Source organism: Stenella coeruleoalba, assembly GCF_951394435.1.
Source record: "Stenella coeruleoalba genome assembly, contig: scaffold_163, whole genome shotgun sequence".
Classification (NCBI taxonomy): domain Eukaryota; kingdom Metazoa; phylum Chordata; class Mammalia; order Artiodactyla; family Delphinidae; genus Stenella; species Stenella coeruleoalba.
The window spans coordinates 759718-770485 of NW_027645911.1; the positions used below are offsets into that span (position 1 = coordinate 759718).

The window sequence follows — 10768 nt, forward strand, 5'->3', positions numbered from 1 at the left end:
TACGAAAACTGAGACATATTTGCACACGTCTCCCGATCACATGGTTGATCATACTCTGGGTTCCACATGCATGTTTTAGCTGAAGGAAGAATACCTAAAACCTGGGTAGTTGAAACCCGTGGAATGGGTACCATGCAATATGACTTCAAAGGGTCTTCATTTGCTCACGAACCTCTCCAATCCTATCACTGCTGCGTTTATGCCCCTGTACACATGCTTGATTCTCTTTCGGAGACATAGCAATCCATAGGTTTTAAGATACTTACTAGTCAGGTACATTCTTAGGCGTTTAATATGCGGTGTTGAGTCCATTTCGTTGAGCAAGGAGTAGCTCTTGTCTATTCCATATTTGGCTTAAGGAACTTTATCTGTGCTCATTTCAATCTCTGGTTTTATGCAGCACCCCAACTCACCTTTCCCCTTAAGCAAGCATAAGTTGGTTTTCTAAATTTGAGACCCTGTTCTGTTCTGTAATTCAGTTCCTGTGTAGCCAAGTTTACATTCCAATTATTACTGATATCTTATGATGTTTCTTTTTCTGTGTGACTTATTTCAGTTAGAATCATCATACCTGAATCCACTCATTGTGATGCTAAGGGCCTGATGACATAGATTTCATTGCTGAGTGATATTGCTTTGTAAGTAAATACCACAACTTCTTTATCCATTTTTCACTTTCTGCGATGTTGAACTTGTACTGTAAACGAGGTTCTTGTAAACAGAGGCGTCCCAAACTTTGGGGTGGCTGTGTCTTTTTGATTTTAATTTCCCTAAGCTATAGGACCATAAGTGGCAGTGCCCTAGGCTCTGTTGCTTTGTTTTTTAGATGTTTCAGGAAACACCATACACTTCTCCCGAGTGTCTGTTGGCAATTTACATCCCGCCCATCAGCATAACAAGGCTCCCAGTTCTCCATGGCCTGTCCTGCCTTTCTGGATTTTACACTTTTTTCAGATGGCCCTTTTGACCGGGGGGAAGTGAGACTTCATTGTAGTGCAGATTTCCTTTGCAAGCTTGCTTGGTTGGCCAAAAAGGACGTATGCGTTTTTTCCTGAATATATTCAGGAAAAAACGCATACGCCCTTTTTGGCCAAGTGCATCATTGTGGACGTTCTGCCTCTTTTCCTATGCTTTCAATGCAATTCCAGTCTACCTCCTGAAATCGGTTTCCTGCAATTCTGCCCCGCTTTCAAGTCCTCTTGGCAGCCTTACTTCAGTCTATTTTTGGACGATAGCTGTCATTTATAACTCTGCAGGTTTGTGAATTACAGTGCCCCTGAGCTCCTTTCTTCAACTCGCTTTCTTGTGACCTGGCCGCAACACCGCAGGATGGCTTCAGGCCCTAATCTGGTTCCGGTACGGCACGCTGAGCCTTTCGTTAATTCCTCTTCCTGGTGGGAAATGAGAGTTAAATTTGCCCGTCCAGACACCTACAGCTAGCCTCTCATTGGTTCTCGCTATTCCTGTTCATCTTCCGCAGAAATTGCAAACTGGGCCAAACAGGAGGTTAAAGGGACTGACTCTCCAAGTGGGGAGAGTGTTAGTAAAGCGTCTGGAATGTTGCACCCGAGTACCAGGGGAGGAAAACTGAGACATATTTGAACACGTCTCCCAATCACATGGTTGATCATACTCTAGGTTCCACATGCATGTTTTAGCTGAAGGAAGAATACCTTAAACCTGGGTAGTTGAAACCCGTGGAATGGGTACCATGCAATATGACTTCAAAGGGTCTTCATTTGCTCACCGAACCTCTCCAATCCTATCACTGCTGCGTTTATGCCCCTGTACACATGCTTGATTCTCTTTCGGAGACATAGCAATCCATAGGTTTTAAGATACTTACAAGTCAGGTACATTCTTAGGCGTTTAATATGCGGTGTTGAGTCCATTTCATTGAGCAAGGAGTAGCTCTTGTCTATTCCATATTTGGCTTAAGGAACTTTATCTGTGCTCATTTCAATCTCTGGTTTTATGCAGCACCCCAACTCACCTTTACCCTTAAGCAAGCATAAGTTGTTTTTCTAAATTTGAGACCCTGTTCTGTTCTGTAATTCAGTTCCTGTGTAGCCAAGTTTCCATTCCGTGTATTACTGATATCTTATGATGTTTCTTTTTCTGTGTGCCTTATTTCAGTTAGAATCATCATACTTGAATCCACTCATTGTGCTGCTAAGGGCCTGATGACATAGATTTCATTGCTGAGTGATATTGCTTTGTAAGTGAATACCACAACTTCTTTATCCATTTTTCACTTTCTGCGATGTTGAACTTGTACTGTAAACGAGGTTCTTGTAAACAGAGCCGTTCCAAACTTTGGGGTGGCTGTGTCTTTTTGATTTTAATTTCCCTAATCTATAGGACCATAAGTGGCAGTGCCCTAGGCTCTGTTGCTTTGTTTTTTAGATGTTTCAGGAAACACCATACACTTCTCCCGAGTGTCTGTTGGCAATTTACATCCCGCCCATCAGCATAACAAGGCTCCCAGTTCTCCATGGCCTGTCCTGCCTTTCTGGATTTTACACTTTTTTCAGATGGCCCTTTTGACCGGGGGGAAGTGAGACTTCTTTGTAGTGCAGATTTCCTTTGCAAGCTTGCTTGGTTGGCCAAAAAGGGCGTATGCGTTTTTTCCTGAATATATTCAGGAAAAAACGCATACGCCCTTTTTGGCCAAGTGCATCATTGTGGACGTTCTGCCTCTTTTCCTATGCTTTCAATGCAATTCCAGTCTACCTCCTGAAATCGGTTTCCTGCAATTCTGCCCCACTTTCAAGTCCTCTTGGCAGCCTTACTTCAGTCTATTTTTGGACGATAGCTCTCATTTATAACTCTGCAGGTTTGTGAATTACAGTGCCCCTGAGCTCCTTTCTTCAACTCGCTTTCTTGTGACCTGGCCGCAACACCGCAGGATGGCTTCAGGCCCTAATCTGGTTCCGGCCCGGCACGCTGAGCCTTTGGTTATTCCTCTTCCTGGTGGGAAATGAGAGTTAAATTTGCCCGTCCAGACACCTCCAGCTAGCCTCTCATTGGTTCTCGCTATTCCTGTTCATCTTCCGCAGAAATTGCAAACTGGGCCAAACAGGAGGTTAAAGGGACTGACTCTCCAAGTGGGGAGAGTGTTAGTAAAGCGTCTGGAATGTTGCACCCGAGTACCAGGGGAGGAAAACTGAGACATATTTGAACACATCTCCCGATCACATGGTTGATCATACTCTAGGTTCCACATGCATGTTTTAGCTGAAGGAAGAATACCTTAAACCTGGGTAGTTGAAACCCGTGGAATGGGTACCATGCAATATGACTTCAAAGGGTCTTCATTTGCTCACCGAACCTCTCCAATCCTATCACTGCTGCGTTTATGCCCCTGTACACATGCTTGATTCTCTTTCGGAGACATAGCAATCCATAGGTTTTAAGATACTTACAAGTCAGGTACATTCTTAGGCGTTTAATATGCGGTGTTGAGTCCATTTCGTTGAGCAAGGAGTAGCTCTTGTCTATTCCATATTTGGCTTAAGGAACTTTATCTGTGCTCATTTCAATCTCTGGTTTTATGCAGCACCCCAACTCACCTTTACCCTTAAGCAAGCATAAGTTGGTTTTCTAAATTTGAGACCCTGTTCTGTTCTGTAATTCAGTTCCTGTGTAGCCAAGTTTCCATTCCGTGTATTAGTGATATCTTATGATGTTTCTTTTTCTGTGTGACTTACTTCAGTTAGAATCATCATACCTGAATCCACTCATTGTGCTGCTAAGGGCCTGATGACACAGATTTCATTGCTGAGTGATATTGCTTTGTAAGTAAATACCACAACTTCTTTATCCATTTTTCACTTTCTGCGATGTTGAACTTGTACTGTAAACGAGGTTCTTGTAAACAGAGCCGTTCCAAACTTTGGGGTGGCTGTGTCTTTTAGATTTTAATTTCCCTAAGCTATAGGACCATAAGTGGAAGTGCCCTAGGTTCTGTTGCTTTGTTTTTTAGATGTTTCAGGAAACACCATACACTTCTCCCGAGTGGTTGTTGGCAATTTACATCCCGCCCATCAGCATAACAAGGCTCCCAGTTCTCCATGGCCTGTCTTGCCTTTCTGGATTTTACACTTTTTTCAGATGGCCCTTTTGACCGGGGGGAAGTGAGACTTCATTGTAGTGCAGATTTCCTTTGCAAGCTTGCTTGGTTGGCCAAAAAGGGCGTATGCGTTTTTTCCTGAATATATTCAGGAAAAAACGCATACGCCCTTTTTGGCCAAGTGCATCATTGTGGACGTTCTGCCTCTTTTCCTATGCTTTCAATGCAATTCCAGTCTACCTCCTGAAATCGGTTTCCTGCAATTCTGCCCCGCTTTCAAGTCCTCTTGGCAGCCTTACTTCAGTCTATTTTTGGACGATAGCTGTCATTTATAACTCTGCAGGTTTGTGAATTACAGTGCCCCTGAGCTCCTTTCTTCAACTCGCTTTCTTTTGAGCTGGCCGCAACACTGCAGGATGGCTTCAGGCCCTAATCTGGTTCTGGCACGGCACGCTGAGCCTTTGGTTATTTCCTCCTCATGGTGGGAAATGAGAGTTAAATTTGCCCGTCCAGACACCTCCAGCTAGCCTCTCATTGGTTCTCACTATTCCTGTTCATCTTCCGCAGAAATTGCAAACTGGGCCAAACAGGAGGTTAAAGGCGCTGACTCTCCAAGTGGGGAGAGTGTTAGTAAAGCGTCTGGAATGTTGCACCCGAGTACCAGGGGAGGAAAACTGAGACATATTTGAACACGTCTCCCGATCACATGGTTGATCATACTCTGGGTTCCACATGCATGTTTTAGCTGAAGGAAGAATACCTAAAACCTGGGTAGTTGAAACCCGTGGAATGGGTACCATGCAATATGACTTCAAAGGGTCTTCATTTGCTCACCGAACCTCTACAATCCTATCACTGCTGCGTTTATGCCCCTGTACACATGCTTGATTCTCTTTCGGAGACATAGCAATCTATAGGTTTTAAGATACTTACTAGTCAGGTACATTCTTAGCCGTTTAATATGCGGTGTTGAGTCCATTTCTTTGAGCAAGGAGTAGCTCTTGTCTGTTCCATATTTGGCCTAAGGAACTTTATCTGTGCTCATTTCAATCTCTGGTTTTATGCAGCACCCCAACTCACCTTTCCCCTTAAGCAAGCATAAGTTGGTTTTCTAAATTTGAGACCCTGTTCTGTTCTGTAATTCAGTTCCTGTGTAGCCAAGTTTCCATTCCGTGTATTACTGATATCTTATGATGTTTCTTTTTCTGTGTGACTTATTTCAGTTAGAATCATCATACCTGAATCCACTCATTGTGCTGCTAAGGGCCTGATGACACAGATTTCATTGCTGAGTGATATTGCTTTGTAAGTAAATACCACAATTTCTTTATCCATTTTTCACTTTCTGCGATGTTGAACTTGTACTGTAAACGAGGTTCTTGTAAACAGAGCCGTTCCAAACTTTGGGGTGGCTGTGTCTTTTTGATTTTAATTTCCCTAAGCTATAGGACCATAAGTGGAAGTGCCCTAGGTTCTGTTGCTTTGTTTTTTAGATGTTTCAGGAAACACCATACACTTCTCCCGAGTGGTTGTTGGCAATTTACATCCTGCCCATCAGCATAACAAGTCTCCCAGTTCTCCATGGCCTGTCCTGCCTTTCTGGATTTTACACTTTTTTCAGATGGCCCTTTTGACCGGGGGGAAGTGAGACTTCATTGTAGTGCAGATTTCCTTTGCAAGCTTGCTTGGTTGGCCAAAAAGGGCGTATGCGTTTTTTCCTGAATATATTCAGGAAAAAACGCATACACCCTTTTTGGCCATGTGCATCATTGTGGACGTTCTGCCTCTTTTCCTATGCTTTCAATGCAATTCCAGTCTACCTCCTGAAATCGGTTTCCTGCAATTCTGCCCCGCTTTCAAGTCCTCTTGGCAGCCTTACTTCAGTCTATTTTTGGACGATAGCTGTCATTTATAACTCTGCAGGTTTGTGCATTACAGTGCCCGTGAGCTCCTTTCTTCAACTTGCTTTCTTGTGACCTGGCAGCAACACCGCAGGATGGCTTCAGGCCCTAATCTGGTTCCGGCACGGCACGCTGAGCCTTTGGTTATTTCCTTTTCCTGGTGGGAAATGAGAATTAAATTTGCCCGTCCAGACACCTCCAGCTAGTCTCTCATTGGTTCTCGCTATTCCTGTTCATCTTCCGCAGAAATTGCAAACTGGGCCAAACAGGAGGTTAAAGGCGCTGACTCTCCAAGTGGGGAGAGTGTTAGTAAAGCGTCTGGAATGTTGCACCCGAGTACCAGGGGAGGAAAACTGAGACATATTTGAACACGTCTCCCGTTCACATGGTTGATCATACTTGGGTTCCACATGCATGTTTTAGTTGAAGGAAGAATACCTTAAACCTGGAGAGTTAAGACCCGTGTAATGGGTACCATGCAATATGACTTCAAAGGGTCTTCATTTGCTCACCGAACCTCTCCAATCCTATCACTGCTGCGTTTATGCCCCTGTACACATGCTTGATTCTCTTTCGGAGACATAGCAATCCATAGGTTTTAAGATACTTACTAGTCAGGTACATTCTTAGGCGTTTAATATGCGGTGTTGAGTCCATTTCGTTGAGCAAGGAGTAGCTCTTGTCTATTCCATATTTGGCTTAAGGAACTTTATCTGTGCTCATTTCAATCTCTGGTTTTATGCAGCACCCCAACTCACCTTTCCCCTTAAGCAAGCATAAGTTGGTTTTCTAAATTTGAGACCCTGTTCTGTTCTGTAATTCAGTTCCTGTGTAGCCAAGTTTACATTCCATGTATTAGTGATATCTTATGATGTTTCTTTTTCTGTGTGACTTACTTCAGTTAGAATCATCATACCTGAATCCACTCATTGTGCTGCTAAGGGCCTGATGACACAGATTTCATTGCTGAGTGATATTGCTTTGTAAGTAAATACCACAACTTCTTTATCCATTTTTCACTTTCTGCGATGTTGAACTTGTACTGTAAACGAGGTTCTTGTAAACAGAGCCGATCCAAACTTTGGGGTGGCTGTGTCTTTTTGATTTTAATTTCCCTAAGCTATAGGACCATAAGTGGAAGTGCCCTAGGTTCTGTTGCTTTGTTTTTTAGATGTTTCAGGAAACACCATACACTTCTCCCGAGTGGTTGTTGGCAATTTACATCCCGCCCATCAGCATAACAAGGCTCCCAGTTCTCCATGGCCTGTCCTGCCTTTCTGGATTTTACACTTTTTTCAGATGGCCCTTTTGACCGGGGGGAAGTGAGACTTCATTGTAGTGCAGATTTCCTTTGCAAGCTTGCTTGGTTGGCCAAAAAGGGCGTATGCGTTTTTTCCTGAATATATTCAGGAAAAAACGCATACGCCCTTTTTGGCCAAGTGCATCATTGTGTACGTTCTGCCTCTTTTCCTATGCTTTCAATGCAATTCCAGTCTACCTCCTGGAATCGGTTTCCTGCAATTCTGCTCCACTTTCAAGTCCTCTTGGCAGCCTTACTTCAGTATATTTTTGGATGATAGCTGTCATTTATAACTCTGCAGGGTTGTGAATTACAGTGCCCTGAGCTCCTTTCTTCAACTCGCTTTCTTTTGAGCTGGCCGCAACACCACAGGATGGCTTCAGGCCCTAATCTGGTTCCGTTACGGCACGCTGAGCCTTTGGTTATTTCCTCTTCCTGGTGGGAAATGAGAGTTAAATTTGCCCGTCCAGACACCTCCAGCTAGTCTCTCATTGGTTCTCGCTATTCCTGTTCATCTTCCGCAGAAATTGCAAACTGGGCCAAACCGGAGGTTAAAGGGACTGACTCTCCAGGTCGGGAGAGTGTTAGTAAAGCGTCTGGAATGTTGCACCCGAGGACCAGGGTACAAAAGCTGAGACATATTTGAACACGTCTCCCAATCACATGGTTGATCATACTCTAGGTTCCACATGCATGTTTTAGCTGAAGGAAGAATACCTTAAACCTGGAGAGCTGAGACCCGTGTAATGGGTACCATGCAATATGACTTCAAAGGGTCTTCATTTGCTCACCGAACCTCTCCAATCCTATCACTGCTGCGTTTATGCCCCTGTACACACGCTTGATTCTCTTTTGGAGACATAGCAATCCATAGGTTTTAAGATACTTACTAGTCAGGTACATTCTTAGGCGTTTAATATGGGGTTTTGTGTCCATTTTGTTGAGCAAGGAGTAGCTCTTGTCTATTCCATATTTGGCTTAAGGAACTTTATCTGTTCTCATTTCAATCTCTGGTTTTATGCAGCACCCCAACTCACCTTTCCCCTTAAGCAAGCATAAGTTGGTTTTCTAAATTTGAGACCCTGTTCTGTTTTGGAATGCAGTTCCTGTGTAGCCAAGTTTACATTCCGTGTATTAGTGATATCTTATGATGTTTCTTTTTCTGTGTGACTTATTTCAGTTAGAATCATCGTACCTGAATCCACTCATTATGCTGCTACGGGCCTGATGACATAGATTTCATTGCTGAGTGATACTGCATTGTACGTAAGTACCACAAGTTCTTTATCCATTTTTCACTTTCTGTGATATTGAACTTGTACGGTAAACGAGGTTCTTGTAAACAGAGGCGTCGCAAACTTTGGGGTGGCTGTGTCTTTTTGATTTTAATTTACCGAAGCTATAGGACCATAAGTGGAAGTGCCCTAGGCTCTGTTGCTTTGTTTTTTAGATGTTTCAGGAAACACCATACACTTCTCCTGAGTGTCTGTTGGCAATTTACATCCCGCCCATCAGCATAACAAGGCTCCCAGTTCTCAATGCCTGTTGCCTTTCTGGATTTTACACTTTTTTCAGATGTCCCTTTTGACCGGGGGGAAGTGAGACTTCATTGTAGTGCCGATTTCCTTTGCAAGCTTGCTTGGTTGGCCAAAAAGGGCCTATGCGTTTTTTCCTGAATATATTCAGGAAAAAACGCATACGCCCTTTTTGGCCAAGTGCATCATTGTGGACGTTCTGCCTCTTTTCCTATGCTTTCAATGCAATTCCAGTCTACCTCCTGAAATCGGTTTCCTGCAATTCTGCCCCGCTTTCAAGTCCTCTTGGCAGCCTTACTTCAGTCTATTTTTGGACGATAGCTCTCATTTATAACTCTGCAGGTTTGTGAATTACAGTGCCCCTGAGCTCCTTTCTTCAACTCGCTTTCTTGTGACCTGGCCGCAACACCGCAGGATGGCTTCAGGCCCTAATCTGGTTCCGGCCCGGCATGCTGAGCCTTTGGTTAATTCCTCTTCCTGGTGGGAAATGAGACTTAAATTTGCCCGTCCAGACACCTCCAGCTAGCCTCTCATTGGTTCTCACTATTCCTGTTCATCTTCCACAGAAATTGCAAACTGGGCCAAACAGGAGGTTAAAGGGACTGACTCTCCAAGTCGGGAGAGTGTTAGTAAAGCGTCTGGAATGTTGCACCTGAGTACCAGGGTACGAAAACTGAGACATATTTGAACACGTCTCCCGTTCACATGGTTGATCATACTCTGGGTTCCACATGCATGTTTTAGCTGAAGGAAGAATACCTTAAACCTGGAGAGCTGAGACCCGTGTAATGTGTACCATGCAATATGACTTCAAAGGGTCTTCATTTGCTCACCGAACCTCTCCAATCCTATCACTGCTGCGTTTATGCCCCTGTACACACGCTTGATTCTCTTTTGGAGACATAGCAATCCATAGGTTTTAAGATACTTACTAGTCAGGTACATTCTTAGGCGTTTAATATGGGGTTTTGTGTCCATTTTGTTGAGCAAGGAGTAGCTCTTGTCTATTCCATATTTGGCTTAAGGAACTTTATCTGTTCTCATTTCAATCTCTGGTTTTATGCAGCACCCCAACTCACCTTTCCCCTTAAGCAAGCATAAGTTGGTTTTCTAAATTTGAGACCCTGTTCTGTTTTGGAATGCAGTTCCTGTGTAGCCAAGTTTACATTCCGTGTATTAGTGATATCTTATGATGTTTCTTTTTCTGTGTGACTTATTTCAGTTAGAATCATCGTACCTGAATCCACTCATTATGCTGCTACGGGCCTGATGACATAGATTTCATTGCTGAGTGATACTGCATTGTACGTAAGTACCACAAGTTCTTTATCCATTTTTCACTTTCTGTGATATTGAACTTGTACGGTAAACGAGGTTCTTGTAAACGGAGGCGTCCCAAACTTTGGGGTGGCTGTGTCTTTTTGATTTTAATTTCCCTAAGCTATAGGACCATAAGTGGAAGTGCCCTAGGCTCTGTTGCTTTGTTTTTTAGATGTTTCAGGAAACACCATACACTTCTCCTGAGTGTCTGTTGGCAATTTACATCCCGCCCATCAGCATAACAAGGCTCCCAGTTCTCCATGGCCTGTCCTGCCTTTCTGGATTTTACACTTTTTTCAGATGGCCCATTTGACCGGGGGGAAGTGAGACTTCATTGTAGTGCAGATTTCCTTTGCAAGCTTGCTTGGTTGGCCAAAAAGGGCGTATGCGTCTTTTCCTGAATATATTCAGGAAAAAATGCATACGCCCTTTTTGGCCAAGTGCATCATTGTGGACGTTCTGCCTCTTTTCCTATGCTTTCAATGCAATTCCAGTCTACCTCCTGAAATCGGTTTCCTGCAATTCTGCCCCGCTTTCAAGTCCTCTTGGCAGCCTTACTTCAGTCTATTTTTGGACGATAGCTCTCATTTATAACTCTGCAGGTTTGTGAATTACAGTGCCCCTGAGCTCGTTTCTTCAA

The 10768-nt window shown here is 43.6% G+C and overlaps 1 long non-coding RNA gene across 2 annotated transcripts in view; it reads left to right on the forward strand.

Moving 5' to 3' along the window:
* LOC307181483 overlaps positions 1-635 on the forward strand; it is a 575226-nt gene extending 574591 nt beyond the window's left edge. For both annotated transcript variants that reach the window (XR_013826874.1, XR_013826875.1), the window contains exon 5: positions 561-635. This is a non-coding gene — a long non-coding RNA (uncharacterized lncRNA). The remainder of the gene's footprint in view (positions 1-560) is intronic.
* The last annotated feature ends 10133 nt before the right edge of the window (positions 636-10768 follow it).